Consider the following 18633-nt stretch of genomic DNA (forward strand, 5'->3'; position numbering starts at 1 on the left):
GGTTGCACCTCTAGAAAGATGACAAAACTCTTAACAAAACACATGTAGAGCATCAGGGCATATCATGCACACATTAATCATGGAAAAATGACAAAAACCTAAATCGAGTAGCAGATCTGACAATTATCTCAAGTAGCCCTCTTCTAACAGCATTTCGGGCATCAAGATGAACTCAAATGAAAATGATGCAATGTAATGAAATGATGTACTCTCTGAGATGAATATTTTGATATGCTATATGCATGAATCGGAGCTACAGATGCAAAGTTACGGGGCTATGAACATGTGCATATGGACTGAGAATTTCGGGACTTAGTAGAAAAAATCACCCCGAGATCTAGGGTTTACTGTTCACGCACGCGAACCGAGAACTCTGGCGAGGGTTGACTTGCTCCGGCGAGGTCGCAAAACCGGCGGGGAGGCGAGGGAGAGCCGGACCCGGCCGGATCCGGGCCGGATCTGGTGGCGGACGGCGACGGCGGCCACCGGGGACGCGGGGCGGCGAGCTCGCAGCTTCCCGCGGGCGGCGGCGGCGAGGTAAGCGGCGGGGCGGTGACGGCGGCTTGGCGGCAGTGGCGCGCCAGAGTGGGCGGCGGGGCTGGCGCGCGGCGAGGCTGGAGGAGACGGGCGGCGGCGCGGGGAACGGGCCCTCGGGGGCCGGCCTTGGGCTTCCCGGGCCCGGCGGTGGGAGGCGGCGGCTAGTGCCACGTGGCGGAACGCCACTGGTGTGGGGGCAGGGGCGCGGAGTGTCCGCCCCGGGCGGACAATGTCCCGCGGCGCGCGAGGTTTTTTTAGGGTTTTGGGGGGAGAGGAAGATCCGGATTCGGAGGGGTCTTTTTATAGCCATAGAGGGAGCTAGGAGAGTCCAAATGAGGTGCGGTTTTCGGCCACGCGATCATGATCGAACGCTCTAGATGATGGAGCAGAGCTAGGTGGGTTTTGGGCCAAATTGGAGGGGTGTTGGGCTGCAACACACACGAGGCCTTTTTGGTCCCTCGGTTAACCGTTGGAGTATCAAACGAAGTCCAAATGGTACGAAACTTGACAGGCGGTCTACCGGTAGTAAACCAAGGCCTCTTGGCAAGTCTCGGTCCAATCCAGAAATGTTTAATCCCCACACACGAAAGAAAGCTAGAAATGACCACCGGAGGAGAACGAAGCGCCGGAATGCAAAACGGACAACGGGGAAAATGCTCGAATGCATGAGACGAACACATATGCAAATGCAATGCACATGATGACATGATATGAGATGCACGACAACGACAACAACACACAGAGACAAGGACCCGAACCCGAGAAAATAAATATAACTTAACGTCAAAACGGCAAGAGTGGAGTACAAATTGGGAAAGTTACATCCGGGGTGTTACAACACTCCACCACTATGAAAGGATCTCGTCCCGAGATCTAGGACTGAAAGAACGCCGAGTACTTAGAACGGAGGTGATCCTCGCGTTCCCAGGTAGCTTCACGGTCGGAATGGTGTGACCACTTGACTTTGAGAAATTTGATTGACTTGTTGCGAGTCTTGCGTTCAGTCTCTTCAAGAATAGCAACTGGGTGCTCACGATAAGAGAGATCTTCTTGGAGCTCAATGTCCTCGAAGTTGATGGTGCGGTCAGGAGTCTTGAAGCACTTTCGAAGCTGAGAGACATGGAACACGTCATGAACATTTGCAAAGTTTGAAGGAAGCTCGAGTTGATAGGCGAGGTCGCCTCTCTTGCTGACAATCTTGAAAGGTCCCACGTATCTGGGGGCAAGCTTCCCTTTGATACCGAAGCGACGAGTACCTTTCATAGGAGAGACGCGGAGGTACACATGATCTCCGATCTCGAAAGCCAAATCGCGGTGCTTACTATCATAGTAGCTCTTCTGGCGGGATTGGGCTGCTTTGAGGTTATCGCGAATGACTTTGCACATTTCTTCTGCCTCTGTGATTAATTCATTACCCAAAAGCTGATGTTCACCGGTTTCAGACCAGTTGAGAGGGGTACGGCACTTCCTGCCATACAAAATTTCAAATGGGGCCTTGCCCGAACTTGCTTGAAAACTGTTGTTGTAGGAGAATTCAGCATAAGGAAGACAATCCTCCCACTTCATGCCGAAGGAGATCACACAAGCCCTGAGCATATCTTCAAGAATCTGGTTGACACGCTCGACTTGACTGCTAGTTTGAGGATGGAAAGCTGTGCTGAAGCGGATGTTGGTGCCCATGGCTTTCTGAAAAGAATCCCAAAACTTTGAGGTGAAAATGCTGCCACGGTCTGAAGAGATCACTTGAGGAATACCGTGCAGAGAGACAATTCGAGAGGTGTAGAGTTCCGCCAATTGAGCTGCAGTGATCGACTCTTTGATAGGCAAAAAGTGAGCCACTTTGGTGAGTTTGTCGATGACAACGAATATAGCATCATTGCCACGCTTGGACTTTGGAAACCCAGTCACGAAGTCCATTTCAATGTGGTCAAACTTCCATTCTGAAATGGCAAGAGGTTGGAGGAGACATGCTGGCCTTTGGTGTTCTGCCTTCACTCTTTTGCAGACATCACATTCATTTACGAATTGAGCAATCTCACGCTTCATTCGAGTCCACCAATAAGCTTGCTTAAGGTCCTGATACATCTTCGTGCTCCCAGGGTGGATGGAGAGGAGAGAATTGTGAGCCTCGTTCATGATCACTTTACGAAGGTCACCTTTGGGTACAACAATACGATCCTCGAAGAAAAGAGTGTCCTTGTTATCAAGGCGGTAGCACTTGTACTTGGACTGACTCTTGGCAATCCCAATCTTCACCTTTTTCACCATAGCATCAAGAAGCTGGGCTTGGCGAATCTGGTCTTCCAAGGTAGGAGAGACTTGAAGGTTGGCGAGGAAACCTTGAGGAACAATTTGCAGATTAAGTTTGCGGAAAGCTTCACAAAGCTCGGGTTGATAAGGCTTGAGAATCAGACTGTTGCAGTAAGCTTTTCTGCTCAAAGCGTCAGCAATCACATTGGCCTTGCCTGGAGTATACTCGATACTCGGATTATACTCTTGAATCATTTCGACCCATCGAGTTTGCCTGAGGTTGAGATTAGGCTGAGTGAAGATGTACTTGAGACTCTTGTAATCAGTGAAAATGTCCACTTTTCTTCCCAATAGAAGATGTCTCCAAGTCAAAAGAGCATGCACAACTGCCGCCAACTCGAGATCATGAGCGGGGTAGTTCTTCTCATTAGGCTTCAACTGGCGAGAGGTATAAGCAACAACTTTCTTCTCTTGCATCAATAATGCGCCAAGACCTTGGAGAGAGGCATCACAAAAGACCTCGTACGGTTTGGATTCATCAGGCGGAGTCAGAACTGGAGCAATGATCAATTTCTCTTTCAAAGTGTTGAAAGAAATATCACACTCCGGAGACCAAACGTACTTGACGTGCTTGTGGAGAAGATTAGAGAGAGGCTTCGCGATCTTAGAAAAGTTTTCAACGAATCTTCGGCAATAGCTTGCGAGACCGAGAAAACTGCGGAGTTGTTGGGTTTCGTAGTAATTTCAAAAAATTTCCTACGCACACGCAAGATCATGTGATGCATAGCAACGAGGGGAGAGTATTGTCTACGTATCCAACACAGACCGACTGCGGAAGCGATGACACGACGTAGAGGAAGTAGTCGTACGTCTTCTCGATCCAACCGATCAAGCACCGAAACTACGGCACCTCCGAGTTCGAGCACACGTTCAGCTCGATGACGATCCCCGGACTCCGATCCAGCAAAGTGTCGGGGAAGAGTTTCGTTAGCACGACGGCGTGGTGACGATCTTGATGAACTACAGCAGCAGGGCTTCACCTAAACTCCGCTACAGTATTATCGAGGAATATGGTGGCAGGGGGCACCGCACACGGCTAAGGAATAGATCACGTGGATCAACTTGTGTCAACTTGTGTGTTTAGAGGTGCCCCTGCCTCCGTATATAAAGGAGCCAAGGGGGGAGGGGGCGCCGGCCAAGAGGGAGAGGCGCAGGAGGAGTCCTACTCCTACCGGGAGTAGGACTCCCCCCCCCCCCCAATCCTATTCCAACTAGGATTCCCAAGGGGGAAAGAGGGAGAAGGGTGGCCGGCCACCTCTCCTAGTCCTAATAGGACTAGGGGAAGGGGGGAGGCGTGCAGCCCCCTTGGGCTGCCCCTTTCTCCTTTCCACTAAGGCCCATGATGGCCCATATGGCTCCCGGGGGGTTCCGGTAACCTCCCGGTAACCCGGTAAAATCCCGATTTCACCCGGAACACTTCCGATGTCCAAACATAGGCTTCCAATATATCAATCTTTATGTCTCGACCATTTCGAGACTCCTCGTCATGTCCGTGATCACATCGGGGACTCCGAACAACCTTCGGTACATCAAAATGCATAAACTCATAATATAACTGTCATCGTAACCTTAAGCGTGCGGACCCTACGGGTTCGAGAACAATGTAGACATGACCGAGACACGTCTCCGGTCAATAACCAATAGCGGGACCTGGATGCCCATATTGGCTCCTACATATTCTACGAAGATCTTTATCGGTCAGACCGCATAACGACATACATTGTTCCCTTTGTCATCGGTATGTTACTTGCCCGAGATTTGATCGTCGGTATCCAATACCTAGTTCAATCTCGTTACCGGCAAGTCTCTTTACTCGTTCCGTAATACATCATCTCACAACTAACATATTAGTTGCAGTGCTTGCAAGGCTTATGTGATGTGCATTACCGAGAGGGCCCAGAGATACCTCTCCGACAATCGGAGTGACAAATCCTAATCTCGAAATACGCCAACCCAACATCTACCTTTGGAGACACCTGTAATGCTCCTTTATAATCACCCAGTTACGTTGTGACGTTTGGTAGCACCCAAAGTGTTCCTCCGGCAAACGAGAGTTGCATAATCTCATAGTCATAGGAACATGTATAAGTCATGAAGAAAGCAATAGCAACATACTAAACGATCAGGTGCTAAGCTAATGGAATGGGTCATGTCAATCAGATCATTCAACTAATGATGTGACCTCGTTAATCAAATAACAACTCATTGTTCATGGTCAGGAAACATAACCATCTTTGATTAACGAGCTAGTCAAGTAGAGGCATACTAGTGACACTCTGTTTGTCTATGTATTCACACATGTATTATGTTTCCGGTTAATACAATTCTAGCATGAATAATAAACATTTATCATGATATAAGGAAATAAATAATAACTTTATTATTGCCTCTAGGGCATATTTCCTTCAGTCTCCCACTTGCACTAGAGTCAATAATCTAGTTCACATCGCCATGTGATTTAACAGCAATAGTTCACATCACCATGTGATTAACACCCATAGTTCACATCGTTATGTGACCAACACCCAAAGGGTTTACTAGATTTAGTAATCTAGTTCACATCGCTATGTGATTAACACCCAAGGAGTACTAAGGTGTGATCATGTTTTGCTTGTGAGAGAATCTTAGTCAACGGGTCTGCCACATTCAGATCCTCATGTATTTTGCAAATTTCTATGTCAACAATGCTCTGCATGGAGCTACTCTAGCTAATTGCTCCCACTTTCAATATGTATCTAGATCGAGACTTAGAGTCATCTAGATTAGTGTCAAACTTGCATCGGCGTAACCCTTTACGACGAACCTTTTTCCATAATCGAGAAACATATCCTTATTCCACTAAGGACAATTTTGACCGCTCTCCAGTGATCTACTCCTAGATCACTATTGTACTCCCTTGCCAAACTCAGTGGTATGGCATACAATAGATCTGGTATACAGCATGGCATACTTTATAGAACCTATGACTGAGGCATAGGGAATGACTTTCATTCTCTTTCTATTTTCTGCCGTGGTCGGGCTTTGAGTCTTACTCAACTTCACACCTTGTAACACAGGCAAGCACTCCTTCTTTGACTGTTCCATTTTGAACTATTTCAAAATCTTGCCAAGGTATGTACTCATTGAAAATCTTATCAAGCGTCTTGATCTATCTCAATAGATCTTGATGCTCAATATATAAGTAGCTTTTTACTGAGGTCTTTTCTTTTTAAAGAACTCCTTTAAAACACTCCTTTATGCTTTGCAGAATAATTCTACATTATTTCCGATCAACAATATGTCATTCACATATACTTATCAGAAATGTTGTAGTGCTCCCACTCACTTTCTTGTAAATACAGGCTTCACCGCAAGTCTGTATAAAACCATATGCTTTGATCAACTCATCAAAGCGTATATTCCAACTCCGAGATGCTTGCACCAGTCCACAGATGGATCGCTGGAGCTTGCATATTTTGTTAGCACCTTTAGGATTGACAAAACCTTCTGGTTGTATCATATACAACTCTTCTTTAATAAATCCATTAAGGAATGCAGTTTTGTTTATCCATTTGCCGGATTTCATAAAATGCGGCAATTGCTAACATGATTCTGACAGACTTAAGCATAGATACGAGTGAGAAACTCTCATCGTAGTCAACACCTTGAACTTGCCGAAAACCTTTTTGCGACAAGTCGAGCTTTGTAGACAGTAACATTACCATCAGCGTCAGTCTTCTTCTTAAAGATCCATTTATTCTCAATTGCTTGCCGATCATCGGGCAAGTCAACCAAAGTCCATACTTTGTTCTTATACATGGATCCCATCTCAGATTTCATGGCTTCAAGCCACTTTGCGGAATCTGGGCTCACCATCGCTTCTTCATAGTTCGTAGGTTCATCATGATCTAGTAGCATGACTTCCAGAAAAGGATTATCGTACCACTCTGGCGCGGATCTTACTCTGGTTGATCTACGAGGTTCAGTAGTATCTTGTTCTGAAGTTTCATGATCATCATCATTGGCTTCCTCACTAACTGGTGTAGGTGTCACAGAAACAGTTTTCTGTGATGAACTACTTTCCAGTAAGGGAGCAGGTACAGTTACCTCGTCAAGTTCTACTTTCCTCCCACTCACTTCTTTCGAGAGAAACTCCTTCTCTAGAAATGATCCATTCTTAGCAACGAATGTCTTGCCTTCGGATCTGTGATAGAAGGTGTACCCAACAGTTTCCTTTGGGTATCATATGAAGTCATATTTCTCCGATTTGGGTTCGAGCTTATCAGGTTGAAGCTTTTTCACATAAGCATCGCAGCCCCAAACTTTAAGAAACGACAACTTTGGTTTCTTGCCAAACCACAGTTCATAAGGCGTCGTCTCAACGGATTTTGATGGTGCCCTATTTAACGTGAATGCAGCTGTCTATAACCCCAAAACGATAGTGGTAAATCGGTAAGAAACATCATAGGTTGCACCATATCCAATAAAGTACAATTATGACGTTCGGACACACCATTGTGGTGTTCCAGGTGGCATGAGTAGTGAAACTATTTCACATTGTTTTTTAACTGAAGGCCAAACTCGTAACTCAAATACTCTTCTCTATGATCAGATCGTAGAAACTTTATTTTCTTGTTACGATGATTTTTCACTTCACTCTGAAATTCTTTGAACTTTTCAAATGTTTCAGACTTGTGTTTCATTAAGTAGATATACTCATATCTGCTCAAATCATCTGTGAAGATCAGAAAATAATGATACTTGCCACGAGCATCAACACTCATTGGATTGCATACATCGGTATGTATTATTTCCAATAAGTCAGTAGCACGTTCCATTGTTCTGGAGAACGGAGTTTTAGTCATCTTGCCCAAAAGGCACGGTTCGCAAGCATCAAATGATTCATAACCAAGTGATTCCGAAAATCCATCTTTATGGAGTATCTTCATGCGCTTTACACCGATATGACCCAAACGGCAGTGCCACAAATAAGTTGCACTATCATTATTAACTTTGCATCTTTTTGGTTTCAATATTATGAATATGTGTATCACTACGATCGAGATCCAATGAACCATTTTTCATTGGGTGTGTAACCATATTCATGTAAACAGAACAACAGTTTATTCTCTTACTTAAATGAATAACCGTATTGCAATAAACATGATCAAATCATATTCATGCTCAACGCCAACACCAAATAACACTTATTTAGTTTCAACACTAATCCCGAAAGTATAGGGAGTGTGCGATGATGATCATATTAATCTTGGAACTACTTCCAACACTCATCGTCACTTCCCCTTCAACTAGTCTTTGTTTATTCTGCAACTCCCGTTTCGAGTTACTAATCTTAGCAACTGAACTAGTATCAAATACTTAGGGTTTGCTATAAACACTAGTAAAGTACACATCAATAACATGTATATCAAATATACTTATGTTCACTTTGCCATCCTTCTTATCCGCCAATCACTTGGGGTGATTCCGTTTCCGGTGACCAGTCCCTTTGCAGTAGAAGCACTTAGTCTCAGGCTTAGGACCAGACTTGGGCTTCTTTACTTGAGCAGCAACTTGCTTGCCGTTCTTCTTGAAGTTCCCCTTCTTCCCTTTGCCCTTTTCTTGAAACTAGTGGTCTTATCAACCATCAACACTTGATGTTTTTCTTGATTTCTTCCTTCATTGATTTCATCATCACGAAGAGCTTGGGAGTTGTTTCCATTATCCCTTGCATATTATAGTTCATCATGAAGTTCTACTAACTTGGTGATGGTGACTAGAGAATTCTGTCAATCACTATCTTATCTGGAAGATTAACTCCCACTTGATTCAAGCGATTGTAGTACCCAGACAATCTGAGCACATGCTCACTAGTTGAGCGATTCTCCTCCATCTTTTAGCTATAGAACTTGTTGGAGACTTCATATCTCACAACTCGGGTATTTGCTTGAAATATTAACTTCAACTCCTGGAACATCTCATATGGTCCATGACGTTCAAAACGTCTTTGAAGTCCCGATTCTAAGCCGTTAAGCATGGTGCACTTAAACTATCAAGTAGTCATCATATTGAGCTAGCTAAACGTTCATAACGTTTGCATCTGCTCCTGCAATAGGTCTGTCACCTAGCGGTGCATCAAGGACATAATTCTTCTGTGCAGCAATGAGGATAATCCTCAGATCACGGATCCAATCCGCATCATTGCTACTAACATCTTTCAACACAATTTTCTCTAGGAACATATCAAAATAAACACAGGGAAGCAACAACGCGAGCTATTGATCTATAATTTGCAAAATACTACCAGGACTAAGTTCATGATAAATTTAAGTTCAATTAATCATATTACTTAAGAACTCCCACTTAGACAGACATCCCTCTAATCCTCTAAGTGATCACGTGATCCAAATCAACTAAACCATGTCCGATCATCACGTGAGATGGAGTAGTTTCAATGGTGAACATCACTATGTTGATCATATCTACTATATGATTCATGCTCGACCTTTCGGTCTCCGTGTTCCGAGGCCATATCTGTATATGCTAGGCTCGTCAAGTATAACCTGAGTATTCCGCGTGTGCAACTGTTTTGCACCCGTTGTATTTGAACGTAGAGCCTATCACACCCGATCATCACGTGGTGTCTCAGCACGAAGAACTTTCGCAACGGTGCATACTCAGGGAGAACACTTCTTGATAATTTAGTGAGAGATCATCTTATAATGCTACCGTCAATCAAAGCAAGATAAGATGCATAAAAAGATAAACATCACATGCAATCAATATAAGTGATATGATATGGCCATCATCATCTTGTGCTTGTGATCTCCATCTCCGAAGCACCGTCATGATCACCATCGTCACCGGCGCGACACCTTGATCTCCATCGTAGCATCGTTGTCGTCTTGCCAATCTTATGCTTCCACGACTATCACTACCGTTTAGTAATAAAGTAAAGCATTACATCGCGATTGCATTGCATACAATAAAGCGACAACCATATGGCTCCTGCCAGTTGCCGATAACTCGGTTACAAAACATGATCATCTCATACAATAAAATTCAGCATCATGCCTTGACCATATCACATCACAACATGCCCTGCAAAAACAAGTTAGACGTCCTCTACTTTGTTGTTGCATGTTTTACGTGGCTGCTACGGGCTTAAGTAAGAACCAATCTCACCTACGCATCAAAACCATAACGATAGTTTGTCAAATAGACTCCGTTTTAACCTTCGCAAGGACCGGGCGTAGCCATACTTGGTTCAACTAAAGTTGGAGAGACAGTCGCCCGCAAGCCATCTCTGTGCAAAGCACGTCGAGGGAACCGGTCTCGCGTAAGCGTACGCGTAAGGTTGGTCTGGGTCGTCTCGTCCAACAATACCGCCGAACCAAAATATGACATGCTAGTAGGCAGTATGACTTGTATCGTCCACAACTCACTTGTGTTCTACTCGAGCATATAACATCAACATCAATAACCTAGGCTCGGATGCCACTGTTGGGTTTCGTAGTAATTTCAAAAAATTTCCTACGCACACGCAAGATCATGTGATGCATAGCAACGAGGGGAGAGTATTGTCTACGTACCCAACGCAGACCGACTGCGGAAGCGATGACACGACATAGAGGAAGTAGTCGTACGTCTTCTCGATCCAACCGATCAAGCACCGAAACTACGGCACCTCCGAGTTCGAGCACACGTTCAGCTCGATGACGATCCCCGGACTCCGATCCAGCAAAGTGTCGGGGAAGAGTTTCGTCAGCACGACGGCGTGGTGACGATCTTGATGAACTACAGCAGCAGGGCTTCACCTAAACTCCGCTACAGTATTATCGAGGAATATGGTGGCAGGGGGCACCGCACACGGCTAAGGAATAGATCACGTGGATCAACTTGTGTCAACTTGTGTGTTTAGAGGTGCCCCTGCCTCCGTATATAAAGGAGCCAAGGGGGGAGGGGGCGCCGGCCAAGAGGGAGAGGCGTAGGAGGAGTCCTACTCCTACCGGGAGTAGGACTCCCCCCCAATCCTATTCCAACTAGGATTCCCAAGGGGGAAAGAGGGAGAAGGGTGGCCGGCCACCTCTCCTAGTCCTAATAGGACTAGGGGAAGGGGGGAGGCGCGCAGCCCCCTTGGGCTGCCCCTTTCTCCTTTCCACTAAGGCCCATGATGGCCCATATGGCTCCCGGGGGGTTCCGGTAACCTCCCGGTAACCCGGTAAAATCCCGATTTCACCCGGAACACTTCCGATGTCCAAACATAGGCTTCCAATATATCAATCTTTATGTCTCGACCATTTCGAGACTCCTCGTCATGTCCGTGATCACATCCGGGACTCTGAACAACCTTCGGTACATCAAAATGCATAAACTCATAATATAACTGTCATCGTAACCTTAAGCGTGCGGACCCTACGGGTTCGAGAACAATGTAGACATGACCGAGACATGTCTCTGGTCAATAACCAATAGCGGGACCTGGATGCCCATATTGGCTCCTACATATTCTACGAAGATCTTTATCGGTCAGACCGCATAACAACATACGTTGTTCCTTTTGTCATCGGTATGTTACTTGCCCGAGATTCGATCGTCGGTATCCAATACCTAGTTCAATCTCGTTACCGGCAAGTCTCTTTACTCGTTCCGTAATACATCATCTCACAACTAACATATTAGTTGTAATGCTTGCAAGGCTTATGTGATGTGTATTACCGAGAGGGCCCAGAGATACCTCTCCGACAATCGGAGTGACAAATCCTAATCTCGAAATACGCCAACCCAACATCGACCTTTGGAGACACCTGTAATGCTCCTTTATAATCACCCAGTTACGTTGTGACGTTTGGTAGCACCCAAAGTGTTCCTCCGGCAAACGGGAGTTGCATAATCTCATAGTCATAGGAACATGTATAAGTCATGAAGAAAGCAATAGCAACATACTAAACGATCAGGTGCTAAGCTAATGGAATGGGTCATGTCAATCAGATCATTCAACTAATGATGTGACCTCGTTAATCAAATAACAACTCATTGTTCATGGTCAGGAAACATAACCATCTTTGATTAACGAGCTAGTCAAGTAGAGGCATACTAGTGACACTCTGTTTGTCTATGTATTCACACATGTATTATGTTTCCGGTTAATACAATTCTAGCATGAATAATAAACATTTATCATGATATAAGGAAATAAATAATAACTTTATTATTGCCTCTAGGGCATATTTCCTTCAGGAGTTGCTTCATGTTCTTGGGATTCACGGCAATGCCCTTGGCAGAGATGATATGACCAAGATAAAGAACCTCATCGAGCCAAAATTCACACTTGGAGAACTTGGCGTAGAACTGATGTTCCCTGAGCTTATCGAGAACCAAATGCAAGTGCTTGGCTTGATCTTCCTTGTTCTTGGAGAAAACCAGAATGTCGTCGAGATAGACCAAAACGAAGTCATTGGTGTAGGCATTGAAGATGAAGTTCATCATGCGAGAGAACGTCGGAGGAGCGTTGGCAAGGCCAAAAGACATGACAGTGTATTCATAAGAACCAAAGCTTGTTCTGAAAGCTGTCTTGGGAATATCTTGCTCACGGATTCGAATCTGATGATAACCCATGCGGAGATCAAGCTTGGAGAATACTTTGGCACCTTTGAGTTGTTCGAACAGCTCATTGATGTTGGGAAGTGGGTATTTGTTCTTGATGGTCTTCTTGTTCACTGGAGGGTAATCAACACAAAGTCGGTCCGTTCCATCCTTCTTCTTCACAAAAAGAACACCACAACCCCACGAAGAAGAACTAGGCCGGATGAGACCCATTTTCTCTTGAATATCGAGTTGCTTCTTCAGCTCCTTCAACTCTTCAGGTCCGAGCTTGTAAGGACGCTTGCACACAGGTTCCGTGCCAGGCTCAAGATCAATAATGAATTCAACTGGCCGGTGCGGAGGCATTCCTGGAAGCTCTTCTGGAAAGACGTCCTGATATTCGCAAACGACTGGAATTTGTGAGATAGCATCCAGTTCACCCTTCTCATTGAGAGAAAACAGACGGATGGTATCATCACGAGCGGCAAAGACAATTACATCCTCAGACGAATGAGTCAATTGAATCTGCCTGGTAGCACAATCAAGATGTGCCTTGTGCTTAGAAAGCCAATCCATTCCGAGAATAAGATCAATATCTGAGTCACCAAGAGCCGTTGGGGAAGCTAGAAACTTGTAGGCACCCAAAGTGATAGTAACATCCGGAACGATGGAGTTAGCCTGCATGCGCTTACCGGGAGAGACAACTGCTAAAGGACTAGGCAAAACTTGCGAAACCAAATCATGCCTATTTGTAAACGGTCTCGAGATGAAGCAATGCGATGCACCAGTGTCAAAAAGAACTTTTGCAGGAATATCATTAACAGGAAGGTTACCCATGATCACATCTGACGAGTCCTCTGCCTGAGCTGCATTCATCAAGTTGACCTTGGCGGACTTGGGGTTATGCTTGACCACAGCTGTACTTGCCGATCTGACAGGAGGAGGAGGAGGAAGACGCCTCTGGTTGAAACACTTGTTGGCATAGTGACCCTTCTGTTGGCACTTGTCGCACGTGACCTCTGAAAGCGGACGGTGATACGGAGCACTCGATCTTGGAGCTTGAGACGAAGTCTTGTTCTGAAAGCCAGGGTTGGGTGGGTGGGAAGAACCACTGCCACCTTTGCTCTTCTGCTGATACGGCTGACAAAACGGAGGAGGAGGAAGCCAAAACTTCTGCTGCTTGGCCACTTGAGTAGAGGAAGAAGGAGTAACATCTCTGGCTTGCTTCTTGGAAGCATCACACCTCAAATGAGCAGCCTCTTGTTTCAGCACCATGTTGTAGAACTCATTGTATCTCAAGGGCTCGAAGAGAACAAGAGCTAGCTGAATTTCTTCTCTGAGACCACCCCTGAACTGGTATATCATGCTCTTTTCATCAGGTACGTCCTGCTTAGCAAAGCGGGCGAGCTTCTGGAACAACTTGTTGTAGTCATAGACAGACAAAGAGCCTTGCTTCAGATTGCGGAATTCCTCACGCTTGCTTTCAACCACGCTCTGAGGAATATGATGAGCTCGGAAATCTCGACGGAAATCATCCCAAGTGATAACACGTCCACCTCTGGAATCCTTGTACTGCTGGAACCATTCTGCAGCTTGATCTTTGAGTTGGAAGGAAGCGAACTTTACAAAGTCCTCAGGCCTGACGTTACTGCACTCGAAATGCTTGCACAGATCCACAAGCCAATCGTCAGCATCAGTTGCCTCAACACAATTGCTGAAAGTCTTTGGCCCGTTAGCAAGGAACTGGTTGAGTGTAGCAAAGTGATTCTGATTGCTGCCTTGATTCCCTTGGTTGCCTTGATTGCGCTCTTGAAGAATTTGCATGATCAACTGTGTGTTTGCATTGGTTGCGGCCATCACAGCTTGCCATGCCTCTGGAGGAGGTGGAGGTGGTGGCGGATCAGGATTTGGAGTCGTGCACGTTGGAGGAGCCATCCTGAAGAGGTTGACGTCCATAAGCACATTGATAGATAAATATTGAAGCTGAATCCAACGGAATGAGAATTGCAACATATAGTCTTCACATCCGAACAAAATGAACGAATGCATTCCTCTTGAAATGGTCACATATCCATAAATTGAGAAGCCACGTAGAATTAAGGTAGAGAAATAAATCAACAAGGTACGGATCAAGAACGAATAATCGGTAAGAAATCCCAATCTCAAACCAATATCCGTGGAAGAAGAACTAGAGCTACTAGAATTCCCACCTATGAAACTCCCGAACCTTTCCGGTTATGCAATCAGGTGTTGGGGATACAGGGGAAGCATAATATCTCACCCAAACTAGCAAATCCTACATCCAGCTGTATCCATCCTTCAACACATAACCAAGAAACCTTCGGAAACCATCTACCTCAACCTTTGAAAAGCATCCGTTATACAAGTTATGGCGATACTCCCGAACTCCCGCCCCAGTACTGGGTGGCGTCGAGGTTATCTCACCAACGAACTGCATAAAAGAGATTTTCGATGTCGGCGTACTAAACTCAGGTATTTCAGAACTGCAACGATAAAATTATGATGACAACACCTCAGAGATCAACTCCCCGGGACACTTCCACTAAACCCCTGACAGGAGGCACCAAGACAATGTTCTCATCATAAAACCATCGGAACGATTCCAAGATACCCGCGTGATCCTAAAATTTTTTTTAATGAAATTTGAGAAGAGAAGAGTCAAAACTCTACGTCAGGATGCCTTACCAGAGCAATGAGGAGACTGGGAAGTAAAAAGAATTCCTAAACTCTCCGATATATAATTCCTAAATGACTCAAAACATTTTTCTAGACACAACTCGGCCGCTAAAAACGATCAAGCAATGGGGCTCCTAAGGTCGGGGATGGCTCTGATACCAACTTGTAACACCCTCGATGCGACTATAGCTCCCACGTGTCGAGGCACGACTTAGAGACATAATCGCATTAAAGGCATATGTCGCAAGTTAGGCAATCTTCACAACATCCCATGTAATATAAATAATAAAGGGGAGATAACATAGTTGGCTTACACTCGCCACGTCAATCAAGTACACAAATAGCATTACATCATCCAAACACTCATGGCCCGACTACGGCGCCCAAAATAGAAGAGAACCCAACATGCGACAACGGTCCCGTTCACCCCCAACTGGGCACCACTACTGATCATCGGGAAAGGAAACATAGTAACGTTGAGAGTCTTCGTTGAACTCCCACTTGAGCTCATACGCGTCTCCTGGAGCAGAATCATCAGGCCCTGCATCTGGTGTAATAGTAATCTGTGAGCCATAGGGACTCAGCAATCTCGCACCCTCGCGATCAAGACTATTTAAGCTTATAGGTAAGACAAGGTAAATATGTGGAGCTGCAGCAAGCGACTAGCAAGTATGGTGGCTAGCTTATACGCAAAAGAGAGCGAGAAGAGGAGGCACAGCGCGAGCGAGAAACTGGAGAACCACCTGCGCAAACATTACTCCAACACCGTGTCCACTTCCCGGACTCCGCCGAGAAGAGGCCATCACGGTAACACACTCAGTTGATTCATTTTAATTAAATTAAGGTTCAAGTTATCTACAACCGGACATTAACAAATTCCCATCTGCCCATAACCGCGGGCACGGCTTTCGAAAGTTCAAATCCCTGCAGGGGAGTCCCAACTTAGCCCATGACAAGCTCTCACGGTCAACGAAGGAATAGACCTCCTCCCAAGATGTTCTGATCAGACTCGGTATCTCGGTAATTCAAGACACTTCGACAGGTTAAAACAAGACCAGCAACACCGCCCGAATGTGCCGACAAATCCCGATAGGAGCTGCACATATCTCTTTCTCAGGGCACACTTAGATTGTCCTAGGTACGGGTAGGCCAGCCCAGAGTTGCCCCTGGTGGCCACCGGTAGCTGACAGGTGGACCAACACTCAGAGGAGCACTGGCCCGGGGGGGTTAAAATAAGATGACCCTTGAGTCTGCAAAACCCAAGGGAAAGAAAAAGGCTAGGTGGCGAATGGTAAAACCAATGTTGGGCATTGCTGGAAAAGCTTTAATCAAGGCGAACTATCAAGGGGTTCCCATTATAACCCAACCGCGTAAGGAACGCAAAATCTGGGAACATAACACCGATATGACGGAAACTAGGGCGGCAAGAGTGGAACAAAACACTAGGCGAGAGGCCGAGCCTTCCACCCTTTATCAAGTATATAGATGCATTAAGATAACAAGATAATATAATGATATCCCAACAAGTAAATAAATGTTCCAACAAGGAACGACCTCCAATCTTCACCTGCAACTAGCAACGCTATAAGAGGGGCTGAGCAAAGCAATAACATAGCCAATCAACGGTTTGCTAGGACATGGTGGGTTAGAGGTTTGACATGGCAATTTGGGAGGCTTGAAAGCAAATGGTAGGCATCGTAGCATTGGCATAGCAAAAGAGCGAGCAAACTAGCATAGTAAAGATAGTAGTGATTTCGAGGGTATGATCATCTTGCCTGCACAGTTGTCACAGTTGACTGGATCCTCGAAAGCAAACTCAAAGGGCTCCTCGTTAGCGAACTCATCTCCCGGCTCTACCCAAACAAGACAAAGAAGCAACAAGGATACAATCAACCACGTGCAAACTCAAACAACGCAATGCAAAGATGGTATGCTAAGCGAGATGCGATGCGGAATGCAAAATGCAAGATATGACAGGAAATGCATGAACCTGGCCTCAACTTGGAAATCCAAGTGTGCCACTGGAAATATGAGATGAAATCGCTTGAAAACGATATAAAGAACACCAGAATCGGAGTTACGGTTTGGAAATGGCAAGCGATTCAAAATGACACCGGTCTGCGATTTACAGCAAGTAGCCATCTAAATGCAATGAGATGAACATGCTACAGCACCCAAACATGACAACAAAGTACATGGCAGGGATGCACACAAGATGCTTAACAAAAGTCTAGCACTGAGCTACGGCTAAATCATCCATTAACAGGTTCAAACAAGCATGGCAAAAATGCATATGACAAACAGATCTCAGACTTAGTGAAATTAACACTTGTCTGGAATTTCAGATCAGGTAGCAGTCTTCGGAGTACCAAAACTACATGTTACATGACCTGAACATGGCAAAGTAAATCATGGCATGGAGCTACTCAAAGAGCTTAACAAAAATCCCTTAGTGACCTTGAGCCAAAAGGGATCAGAAAATACAATTGCAAGCATGTGAACATAGCAAAAACATAATCAGTTTTCAGACTTAGTGAAAAACTGACACATGCTGAAATATAACTCAAGTAGGCATGTTTACGAGCTCGATGCACTCACTACGGTGCAAGACATGGCAAGACAAGTATACACCCATCAAGAAGGCACAAAATTCAAGCTAGAAATGGCAAGAACAATAGCATAGCATATACTGATCAACTACAACATCATCGGCAAAATTGCAAACAAGTTGACAATCTGCCCAGATTCACAAAGTAGCAAAAGTAGAGCTCGATTGACTCAAGCTAGGGTGCCCCATAATTGCAAACAAGGACACGGATGGACAGAGTACTACAATATTAACAAAACATCCTTACTGATCATCCTCAAAAGAGGCACGGATCACTAGGAAACAACATGATCATATGGCATCATGAGATAAACAGCTCCAGGACTTAGTGAAATTACTAAGTCCCTGAAAACAGAATTAGCAAGTGCACCACTTTGCAAGCTTGCACAAGTCACCACACACATCACAAAAATACATGGGTTGCACCTCTGGAAAGATGACAAAACCCTGAACAAAACACATGTAGAGCATCAGGGCATATCATGCACACATTAATCATGGCAAAAATGACAAAAACCTAAATGGAGTAGCAGATGTGACAATTATCTCAAGTAGCCCTCTTCTAACAGCATTTCGGGCATCAAGATGAACTCAAATGAAAATGATGCAATGGAATGAAATGATGTACTCTCTGAGATGAACATTTTGATATGCTATATGCATGAATCGGGCTACGGATGCAAAGTTACGGGGCTACGAACATGTGCATATGGACTGAGAATTTCAGGACTTAGTAGAAAAAATCACCTCGAGATCTAGGGTTTACTGTTCACGCACACGAACCGAGAACTCCGGCGAGGGTTGACTTGCTCCGGCGAGGTCGCAAAACCGGCGGGGAGGCGAGGGAGAGCCGGACCCGGCCGGATCCGGGCCGGATCTGGCGGCGGACGGCGACGGCGGCCACCGGGGACGCAGGG

Source organism: Triticum dicoccoides, chromosome 2A (assembly GCF_002162155.2).
Source record: "Triticum dicoccoides isolate Atlit2015 ecotype Zavitan chromosome 2A, WEW_v2.0, whole genome shotgun sequence".
Taxonomy (NCBI): Eukaryota; Viridiplantae; Streptophyta; class Magnoliopsida; order Poales; family Poaceae; genus Triticum; species Triticum dicoccoides.